The sequence below is a fragment of the Gymnoscopelus microlampas genome (genome assembly GCF_963454915.1).
Source record: "Gymnoscopelus microlampas genome assembly, chromosome: 24".
NCBI classification, from domain to species: domain Eukaryota; kingdom Metazoa; phylum Chordata; class Actinopteri; order Myctophiformes; family Myctophidae; genus Gymnoscopelus; species Gymnoscopelus microlampas.
Window position 1 is genome coordinate 30433495 of NC_139961.1, and position 11726 is coordinate 30445220.

The window sequence follows — 11726 nt, forward strand, 5'->3', positions numbered from 1 at the left end:
TGTCAGGATAAAGTGAATGAGGCACAAAGGGAGCCAAACAGGGCCACTGTTTATACTCAATGTCATCACTGAACAGGGCTGCTCAAGTTTGCTTTCATCAAAACACCACAGCAAAATAGAGAAAGGCCATTCCGCCGGTAATAAACTTCAAAGTGAGACGGAGAGGTAGGTATACTAGCTTCCAGAGTTCAATTTGTAAAAAAAACAGGGGGGGACATTTTCTTAACCTCTTATGCCCCACTGTACATCTTCGTATAACAAACAGAAACAGATCTACAAGCTCACAACACATTGCACTGAGGTATGTTGTGAGCTTTTTTTTATTTTGATTGTGAAAATATTTTCCCAAATAAGGGACCCCAGTGTTAATGTGATTAACATGATTTTTTTATTAACTACTTAAATTGTGATATTATGAAACACAATTATCTAACTAATTTGTATGTCAGACAGTCTACATTTCCCAAAAGGAAATGCATGTAATTTAATTCAGTCTGACCAGAAGCAGGGATAAAACATATCCCCACCGGCGATTAAAAAAAACATTGACCAGAGGAGGGGGGATATCAAAAGCAAATTGAACCATGGTAGCTTCTATATATGGGCACAGGCCTTAACGGGCTGGAAAAGACGTGTGTTTAGGTTTGAGAGTAAGCAGTGGCCTGGCTGTTTTTGCAGGGCCAGGTTAGGGATTGACCGGGCTTATTGGATGCTCTGTTAAAGCTGACAAGGTGATGGTTTACAGGCCTCTCGCTAACTGGATGCATGGTGAGAACCCAGTTATTCCCAGACACTTTCTTGGGCTCCAATAACAACGGTAGCCGATAGGCTCCGCTTCAGTTACGTGTAACCACATGAACCCTATAGCGTCCCGATTCTGGGGGCGAACATTTGGCGGCAATAGCAGATCTACAAGTTCTACGAGCTTATAGATCTGCTATTTTCTGCGATTTGGTGTTGAGGGAAAAAAGGATGGAGCCTTGTATACTATAGACCCCCTGGGGGACACTGGTCAACTATGTACGTTATATAGGATTTAAGTGGTTAAATAATACAGAGCTCTTCCTTTCAATCCCCATCTCAACAAAAACTTTTTACAGCATTACATTAAAGCCCGCCCACCCACCACTAAGCTGGACATAGAGCGAACACTGTGAAGGCCACAATCATTCCAAATACGACCTTTATTTAGAAGGGTTATAAACACCTCTGCAGGTTTGCCTTAAGCTGGTAATAACTCATGATAAACCCTTCACCCCTCCTCTAAATAGAATGCAGCCTGTGCCGCTTGAGATAAGCGAGATTTGAAATGATTGGCCAAGTTTTTGCATCTGAACCAAATTTAATATCTCGTGTTTATTCCCCTCAGCAACTGATCAGCTGTTTTGCATTCATGGGCTTAGCTGATGTGCAGAGCTATGCAGGATTGGACCCAAGTACTCGCATTAATTAACTAAACTTATTGGATATTATTATTGTGTATTTATTTGCCAAATAAAACCATTACATCATAGACCGAATGTCAAAATAAACAATCCCCTTAAACAGGTTCCAAGGATATCTGCTGCACACACAGGCCTAAATTTGACATTTTAGGCATTTAAGCTGTCTGTGTGTCTGTGTGCCTTTGTGCTGGTGGATGACCCTAACCCCAGCACACTCACACACGCACTCATTCACTCGCTGACTCTGTCACAAACTTAATCGCTTGTTCTCTCTCTCTCTTCGATGGCTTGGGGATCACGGTCGGGGTTAGGGTGGTTCTTCAACGTTGAGTTTGGCTGAAAGCAAGTTCAGTAGTTCACTACGGTCTACTATAGGCCCTATACAGTATATTCATTGACCGGGGTCGACCAGTGGTCTATACTTGGTCCCCTCCTTTTTTCCCCTCTACACAAAATGTCTTTGCTGAAAATAGCCGATCTACAAGATCACAATGTGACGCAACGTGATGCATTGTAGATCGGATATTTTCAGAATATTTTCTAGAATGTTTGCTGATTATGACATGCCCAGAAAAGGGTCACCAGGGCTTTACTGGTTAATCCTGCTGGGCAGGAACACTGGCTCTCTCTAGTGTGGGAAACCCTGAGCTGTCTGCCACGATCCAATGCACAGCCGTCCTTAATCGCTCCCCCATGATTGGTCCATGGTGTCAATCCACCACCCGACTACGGACTACTATATCCTCAATGTTGTGCTCAGGATGAGGGGGGTCTCTCTGGTCTTGGATCAAACCCCAGCAGAGTCTGCGTACGAAAAATACATGGAATAAATGATTTTTAGCTCAGGTTCACATATTTTGTTATTGTGCACAATTTTTATTTTTTTTACTATTTCCCACTCATCTTGGGTTTTGTTTTTCTACAAAGTCTTGACTAGCTGAGCGCCCACAACCAAGGTGGCAATCCGAGAAACGCATCTGCTTTGCATCCCCAACAGATTCCTCTCTACTATTTTTCTCCCCCTTAGGACTGCAGTTTGGCATAGATGCGTGAATTGTAAAACAACAAGGAAAACCTTCATGGAGAAACTGAAACTATACATTACTACCTCTGGAGACAGCTGTAATTGCACTAGTATGGGATCAAATCCCGCCAGTTCCTCACAGTTGTCTCCTCCCGCACTACAGTAGCTCTGTCTTTGGTAGTGTCAACAACATTGTTATTCACTGGTCACAGAGCATGCAGCAGCGGTATACATTTCCAATGCATTATCTCACTCTTGTTTTTGTGAACACAATAACAAAACCAATTTGGAAAAGAAATAGCAAGCGGCGTGGACCGCTCACACTCAAGAATTACATTAATATACATTTATATGAGGAAAATCAATAACAATTATAGCCGTTAAGCAAAAGTCCAACACATATATCTAATAATAGTGTTTCGCAATGGAGGTGGTACCGTCCCCCGAGGGAGGCGCTAGGAGCAATATTTTTTTAAGGAGGGCGTTTGAGTTTTTCTTTTTTTTTTTTTATGCACATTTTCATCCTTGCACCATTTTCATCCTTTTTATTAGAAAACTGCAGTCAAGTGAAACGCAGTTTGTGAATATATGGCTTTTGGCGTTTGTTATGCTAGATAATGTATGTGGACGTCTGATATGGTTGGCCGGTTTCAGTCTCAATTAAATCCCAACTTTGGCAATTTTTCATAGCTTGTCGACAAATGAAGGAACACCTAATTCTGTTCTCCCCTTACATACCCCCATATTACAACGACTTATGCAATTTCAAATTACCCATAGCTCATTATGTATACTTGCTACTAGCTATTTACTGCTATAGAATCACATTAGGGCTGCCCTGTGTCATCAGTCAGAGAGCACAAGTTGACTAAAGTTCTCTCATTTGAATAGAGTTTCGTGGAAGCACGTCTTATCCAAACTGTAGTTTGGATATTAAGGTTCCATCATGAAGTAGTGTGATTGGTACTACAGCTCTTGACCTGTCGTTAGATGTTCTCGACTGCACCATCGGAGTCACATAATTCAGTAGGTCAGCAATTTCACGGTAACTGTGGCATATTGTTTCAGGTTGTAACATTATGGATTTTTTTGTTTGTTCCTTAATCAGTACTGACGAGGTTGCTCATCTATACTATCCATTATCCACGCCATTTTGACAATGACCTAGAAAAAAAAATGTTATTTTAGTAGTGTATCGAAAAAAAGCTATGGATTCAGCAGGTCTGTGTATATAAAATTGCACCGTAACCTTATATAACCTAAGATTTTGGCTATGCTTCATTTTCACGTTATGAAAAGATTAAAAACAATGCGGTGTGACCTACACAATCTATTACACGCTGTGGAAATGTGTTCTATCTCAGTTGTTTTATCTCATGCTGGCTCTCTGTCTTATGCATTGTTGGCAATTAAAATAAGCCGTCTGCCGTCATATGTAGTTGATTTAACAGATTTTTTTATTTTAAATAAATTCCATGTTGCACTTGCCTAATGTATGTTAACACAGTCTAAATCAACACTGCAAACACTTGCAAATTTACTATTTTGGTGGTCTTATAGACCTTAAACAAACTGTATAGGATATTCACATTAAAATACTGAATCCGATTCGACCAATTAAATACTGCATCAGGTACAGCCAATAAGTAATACAGTGTACTCAGTACACTGGAGATGTATGTTGGGCTTATTGGACATACAGTACACTGTACTGTATGTCCAATAAGCCAAACATACTGTACATCTCCAATTAGTAAATCAAATAGATGGAGGCGTGTAACTAGCAAAATGATGGACAAACCCCTAGGGGGAAAAACCTTGCCTGCACCAACTGCTCTTTTTCTGTCTCTCAATTATGATGTTGACCTTTGACTTTTTTGACTGAAAAGTTAATCATCTCTTCGTGGCAGCCTACTTATCACTCCTACCAAGTTTCAGGAATATACACCCAATTTGTTCTCAAGTTATTTTGTGTCAGACTTTTACCTTGATTGTGACCTTGACCGTTGACCTTTTTGACCTATCCGCTCTCAAGTTGTCTTGCTAAACAGCACACAAACACAGATACTGTAGGACCGATTACCATGCCATCTGAGTCTGAACTAGGGCTTGGCAATTAACCGAAAATACTGTTTATCATTCAAAACTGATATTTCTAACCAATAACCAACATAATCTTGCTCATGTAGATTAATCAAATAATCAAGAAGCAGGTTCTTTTAATGTCTTATCACTTAACCTTGTTTTATACTTTATTGTACAATGGTGATGTATAAAAATTGCGAAAATGACCAGCTATTTTCACTACAAAAAATAGATAAATAATTTATCAATCATAATCGAGGAAAAAGTTTGAAGTAATCGTAATATCGCCCAACACCCTGCTGCAGTCAGAAGATTCTGGCAGGAATGAAAAGAGCGAAAAGTCGCTGAGTGACACCACCGTGTCAGTCCCATGTGCTTTTTCTTTTTGCCACGGCGCCCAGAACATTGTGCTCCCCATGCAGTGGGCCAGCCCCTGCACTGTGGGAGAGGTTACCCAGGCACAAAGGCAGGGCCAGCCGTGGAGCCTCTGTGCCCCATCGCTTCATTAACCACATGAACTCTAGCGTCTCTTTTCTGAGCATGTCATAATACTAGGCGAACATTCAGCTAAAAATAGCAGCTCACAAGTCACACCGCGCCGCAACGTGACACGCCGAAAATAGATCGGCTACTTTCAGCGACTAGATTTGGTGTAAAGGGAAGAAAGGAGGAGACCAAGTGTAGACCCCTGGGGGATGCCAGTCAACAAAGTGTATTGGGTTAAGCAGTAATGCATGCCTCGGCCTCCACACCCACATGGACGAACACTTGCAAACTCACACAAAACCACACTTGTTATTTTTTAAAGTATAAAATAGGGTTGAAACTGATTTTGAAATATTAATCAATTTAGCTCCCTCAAAGACACCTGGGGGTCAATGGACCCCACTTTGAGAACCACAGGTATATACAAACATGATACACTTATACATAGACCAGTTGTTTGTTGTGAACACTACATGACCGCCGCTTCCATTTTTCTCGATTGCTCTGGGAGCGGTTAGAAAACCAATGTCACCATCAATAGCAGAAAAATGGCTTTCATCATGACAGTGAAAATTGGTTCTGGCTTTCTAATCAGGCCAGAAAGTAATATAAAATGTCATAATGTGGCGTTATAAGTAAGTAAGATGTCACGCTAGAGTGAGGCCTTCAGACTCCAAATCAGTTTGATTGATTGGTGTTTTTATTGACAAAAATGCATGTACAGTACATGAACATATATTTGGAGTGCAAGTGTGTGTGTAGCAGAAAAAATAAATCAATAAATAAATACATTCATACAATTTCCAATGTACAGCACAAGTAGAATAGCAAAACAACAACAACAACAACAACATGGGTACTGTATATGAAACCTGCTGTAACTCAAGTAATTGATGGTTATAGTCTAATTAGGCCCAGAGCACTTACCCAGCTCTTTATGAAGGACTTAACAATAGAACTGTTCAATCTTGGCTTTGTTTACTTTGTGACAGTTACGTTTCAAAATGTAATTGTGACTTGTGCCCCGCCTGTCATCTTGCTAACATCGAAACAGCATCAACCAAAGCAAATCCAATGGAGGACAAATCCAGACAATGCTATGTTATCTGTGTCCTTCATAAAAAAGGTTGCCTCTCGCCATTGTTTCTTTTCCAAGCTGATAAGAGTCACTGCAGGGAAGGGCACGGTGGCGCAGTCGGTAGCGCTGTCGCCTCACAGCTAGAAGGTCCTGGGTTCAATTCCCGCCGGGGACGCTGTGGGCGCTGGGGACGTGTCTCCTCCTCCGCGTCATCAGCGCCCATACCCTAGGTGGGGTTGGCAAAAGTTTGCATGTTCTCCCCGTGTCTCTCAGGGTAGTTGATACCCTCACAAAAACATGTTGTAATCCTGGTCACTAAACTCCTCCCCCATGACAGCCAGGGGCGCCTGATGGAGGGGAAGGGAACTGGTTGGAATAACGTGTTCCTTCCACGCGCTACGTCCAACCAGGGAAACTCCCTCCTGTCAGGTGACAAGAAGGTCAGTTGGCTCTCATGCATTGAAGGAGGCATGAGCTCGGCCCTGGCCTCCCTAGGCTGGTGAGGGGAGTGTAGTGCCCAGGATCACTTAGAAAATTGGCACCGGGTGAAAAATAAGGGTTACAAAATCGTGGGATAAAAAAAAAAAGAGTCACTGCAGGGTGATGTGTACTGTGCAGGTTTCCCACGTGGACTGAAGTGGCCAATTTCTCTGTCGAACATCGACACCTGAGTCTCAAGGACCATTACCCTCCAGTGCAATCTATCTCTGAGGGTCTTGAGAGCCTGTGAGAGACCAGCTGCTAGCTGGATCCTTGACTGCCCATCCATCTGCAGTCCAGCTCCGCCAAGATGCTTATGCAAAGAATTAAAAAAGTTTTCAGTTTATAGTTTATATGGAGATGCTCCTTCATGATTTCATTATTAGTTCTATGATACGATACAGCAGTGTTTCCCAAGCATAGGGTCGTAACACATTTTGGGTTGTGTACCTGTTTTTATGGGTCGCGAGTAAATATCAGTTTTTCTTAAAGTTTTCTTAAATGCAACAAGTAAAAAAAACGGTGTGTAGGTGGGTAGACACAAATTAAAATAGTGTTTAATAGTGTTTAAAGAAGTTGTCAAAAACACATTTATGTGGAATGGTTATTATAGCAAGGGTAGCGCGAGTCAGAGGATGAATAACATCACAAAAAGCACAAAAGATTTGAGCAATTATGTAAAAAACTTCGCGTTTAGTTGTAATCAAACATTTTTCAAAGAATTTTAAAAACTGTTGAATAAATTCAACATTTCTTTCTTTCTTTTTTAAATAGCGAAAATAGCAGATATACAAGCTCACACTACATTGCGTGTTGTGAGCTTGTAGATCTTCTATTTTCTATTTTCTTTCACCTATCTATAAGATCTTATAGATCTTATAGATATCTTATAGATCTTATAAGATCTTATAGATCTTATAGATAGGTGGTTAATCCATAAAAATGTGTAATGTATTCTAAATATTTCTATGCATTATATGCCAATTATTTTCTGAGCATAGATTTTCAGAAAACATGTTCGAATAATTTTCTTTTTGAAAACATGAAATGTTTTCAATTCATCTTTATATATTTGTTTGCCTTTCACAAATAAACTACTGCTGAAATTATATTGATTTTAGTGGTCTGATGGAAGCATAATGGAGTCTCTTTAAAAATGAGATTGGCGGTATGGAGGTGACATATTGACTTGTGTGGCATGCCGTTGAAGCCACGGTGGCAGGCGGTGGTAATTCCACAGCAGACTGAACGTGAGGCGAGAGTTACTATACGCCTGAGCTGCTGCCGTTAAGAGCGGAACATATCAAACAGAGCGGGGCAGGAAATCAATCAAGAGTTCCTACAGTCATTATGCGAGCTCTCTCTCTCTCTCTCTCTCTCTCTCTCTCACACGCACGCACGCACGCACACACACACACACACACACACACACACACACACACACACACACACACACACACACACACACACACACACACACACACACACACACACACACACACACACACACACACACACACACATAAAATGCCCACCGACACATAAGCATGCAATGATGCACACCAAACCCACACACACACACACACACACATATGCACACAAAAACACGAATGAGCTTTGCATAGACATACACACGCACAGGTATGCACATTATAGACCCTGTGACCCTGCAATGACGTGCATGCATACAGTCCCTGCACACAGAGACAGCTTTAATTAACCAGGTTTGACTGCGAGATAGCAAATTCATCAAGAGGGCCACTTACTGTAGTTGTTAAAGAGTTTTCAATTCAATTCTAAGTGCTGAACGTGAGCAATAAATCGTCCCTGTTCAAGGGCATGCAGGAGCATGGGTTGGAATTCAGCGGAAACCATTACAAGACACCAAACTGGACCAAAATATGTATCTTACTATAGTATCAACACAAACAAGTCTCTAGTACAGCGAGTACTAGCGAGAAACAGTATTGCTGTTTTTCAATTGTCATTGTAGCTGTCTGTATCTAGGGACTAATTTAGAGCTGGGAAATCAGGTGAATGCAAGGGTTCAATAGGAAACTATAGCTGTAGTTGAAGACCACTGATTTGAATACGCAATCAGGTGATTTTAGTTTTTGATAAACGTTTGGGGTAATAATAATCACATATCTTTGCAGTGGTGGTGTAGTTGTTTTAAGAGGCTGTCACTTCAGTACGAGGTCCTCTTAGTTTAATCAATATCTACAATAACATCAGCATTCAACATGTGTATGATGCTGTCCTGCTGTGTGTAAAGTTGTCCAGGCAAGCACAAAATGTAACACAATTCAAATTTGGTCTTATTGGTTGAGATATGGGATTTTCTACCAAAGTGGCCAGTTAAATCTCATAAAATGTATTGTGTATTGTATTAGCTGAATGGGTCGAGGTCGCCTGGGAAACGGAAGGAACCCGGTCTGTGTCCCGGTCTAGGTGTCAAAGTGTCCTTGAGCAAGACACCTAACCTGGCTGCATTTCGCCTTTCCGACATGTCGCCTTTCCGACGTTAACGAACCCTATACCTAACCCTAACCCTAACCCTAACCGCACGCGGAAGCCACTAGTCGGAGTGGCGAGATGTCGGAATGGAAGGAGCACCACACCTAACCCCTAACTGCTCCCCGGGCGCTGCCTCTGTAGCACCCACTGCTCCTGATATTTAGGATGGGTTAAATGCAGAGAAAACATTTAATTGTATGTGCAAATACACAGTGACAAATACCCCAAAGGAGTGGGGACTAATTTATTATAATTATTATTATTAATTAATTAATTGTAGTTGAAAGAATCTTCTTGTCAAATGGAAGCACAGTGGGAATGTCAGCTGATGTCTCATTTAAGGCATGTCTTCAAATTGCTGTCAGAACTCCACGACACCTCATTGCGAATGGATTTACAGCAGTCGTAATAGACTGAAAAATTACACACATTCCCGAGAATTGGTTGCTATGGAAATTGTTGGCATTCTGAGATGTTTGTGAGGCTGGCCAGCATGTGTGTACATTGTGCAGAGCTCCCTCACTGGCCTGAACAAAAGCTAATCCTTGTTGTTCAGTAGGTAGAGCATCGTGCCAACACCTGCAGCCAGGGCTAGGTCATCAAGCTAGGGATTGATGTCGGCTCTGCGGGGCCCCGGTAGAATTAACTGATTCAGTCGGCATTTGTATAACTTGGCTATTGAGCTAAACTCAACGTCTTGTGATTGAATTCCCAGTCGGGAGTCCTGGGTTGGAATCCAGGTGGTTACACTGGGGGCTCATCTGGAATGGGTTTCCCAGTGGGGGTGGAAGTCAAAGGAGGGTGAATTTACCAGAAGCCAAATATCTCCCTTGGCCTGTGGGCATTCATTCTCCTTTGGCTGAGCAGTACATTTCTCGGGTTTGAATCGAGGCGGTTTCACATTATGATGCCCTCTCTTTTCTGCATCTTTCCACTGTACTATCCACATTTTTGAGCCACAGTCAATAGCATCTGCCAAGAGTCTCTCTGATCAACCAGGAGCCAAATCTGTCTAGTCTTTACCTGCTGGCCTTGCTCCTTCACAGGTGTCCTGGCATCAGTGAGCGGTGCTTGTGAGTACCGTTCTGACAGCACCTTCCTGCAGGACAACACGCAGACGGCCCAGAGACAGCCCAGAGAGCTCAACTCACAAAACAACGCAATAGAGGGGAATGAGACAGCATTGAAACAAGTAAGGGTTAGGATAGAATAGAGCAGTGGTTCTCAAACTTTTCATATTAAGGACCCCCAAATTAATATGTATTTGGCCGCAGACCTCCATCTGAAAGTATTTTGTGCCAGCGACTCCCATACAAGATTTGTGTTGTTAAAAATATGCGTATCTGCAAGCTCACAACTCTGACCAAACTCATTTTGGCTGATTCTCTGTGTCTTGAGGCAGGGGTCCCTTCATTTGTAAAAGTTGTGCACTGGGTATTAGAGATATTTGTCCGCTGCGGTCCATTGACTTGGATTAGCCAGGGCTGTAGGGGACAGAGAGACACACAGCAAAATCCAGAGCATTCATTTAACTGCAAAGGAGTGGAGGACCACACTAGCCAGGTGGATGGAAGCACTGGGCCTGGTCACGGGAGACGGCCAATGCTAATTACAAAGAGAGACAGACTAAAGGCCAGTCCACACCAATGATTCGCCATGCAACTCCTTGCAACATGCAACTACTTGCAACCATTATCCCCAATGGCAGTTGCAATGAGTTGCATTGGTGCGGTTGACCTTAACTGTTTTGTAGCAAGGAGTTGTGACTAGTTGCATTGGTGCGGTTTGGCCTTTAGATGTGGGGGGAGTGAAAAACTGTAAGAGCGCTGGGAGACTTAAAGCTGCAATTCATAACTTTTGTTGTGAATAAAATGTAATTCTGTATGGGAGATTATGTTAATGCAATATAACTAACACAACTGTGGTCATCACTACTCTTCTATTGGGAAATTTGGTAATGTAGTACATGTATGACAACTACTGGTAGAGAAGAGGTATTGCATGAAATTAAAAGCGTAATATCCCCCCTGCCCAAATGGGCTTTCCGTCTTAGCTCAGCATTAGAAATGTCGGTGCTTGCTTTGGATTGTGGCTTTAAAATGCCCCAAAAATGTAAGTCTCAATTTTAAGATGTCTGTCAGCCTCTTCCAAATCCTCTCCAGACGTGTGTTTGTCTTTCTGTCTGTCAGTCAGGCTCCCTCAGGCTTTGAGGTCATGGGGTCAAGCCCTCCTGCTGTCTGCACTCAGTCATGTAAGGGGGGAGGGGGGCGTAGGGGGCTTTGTAGTGAAAAGTGATTTGGCTTTTTTCACACATTTCATTGAACAGACCTTTTGCTGAGGAGGATAGATTTTGAAGCTAACGCTTGTGTTTGTAAAACATGGAAAACCTTGGGTTGAAAATCTCTCTCTGGCTCGGCTCGACACCTCCTGAATTCATCGATCGTGAAGTAGATTTGAAGCCAGATTCTCTAGACAGATTTTTCTCCTTTCCGTTTCTCTCCATCTGTATTTAGTTACTTCTGTTTCTGCCCCCCCCCGCTCTTTCTTGCTTCTCTCTCTCCCTATCGGCCTCTCTCTCTCCCTCTGTCAGTATACTGTGAATTTGCATTTT

At 42.2% G+C, this 11726-nt stretch overlaps 1 protein-coding gene across 3 annotated transcripts in view; it reads left to right on the forward strand.

Moving 5' to 3' along the window:
• LOC311040383 (semaphorin-5B-like) overlaps positions 1-11726 on the forward strand; it is a 95696-nt gene that overhangs the window by 18070 nt on the left and 65900 nt on the right. The window contains exon 1 of one of the 3 annotated variants that reach the window (XM_084050634.1): positions 10229-10307. The exons of the other annotated variants lie outside the window; for them this stretch is intronic. The gene's annotated coding sequence lies outside the window, so the exon portion shown is untranslated. Of the gene's footprint in view, positions 1-10228; positions 10308-11726 lie in introns of those variants that run through there. 3 annotated transcript variants of the gene reach the window in all.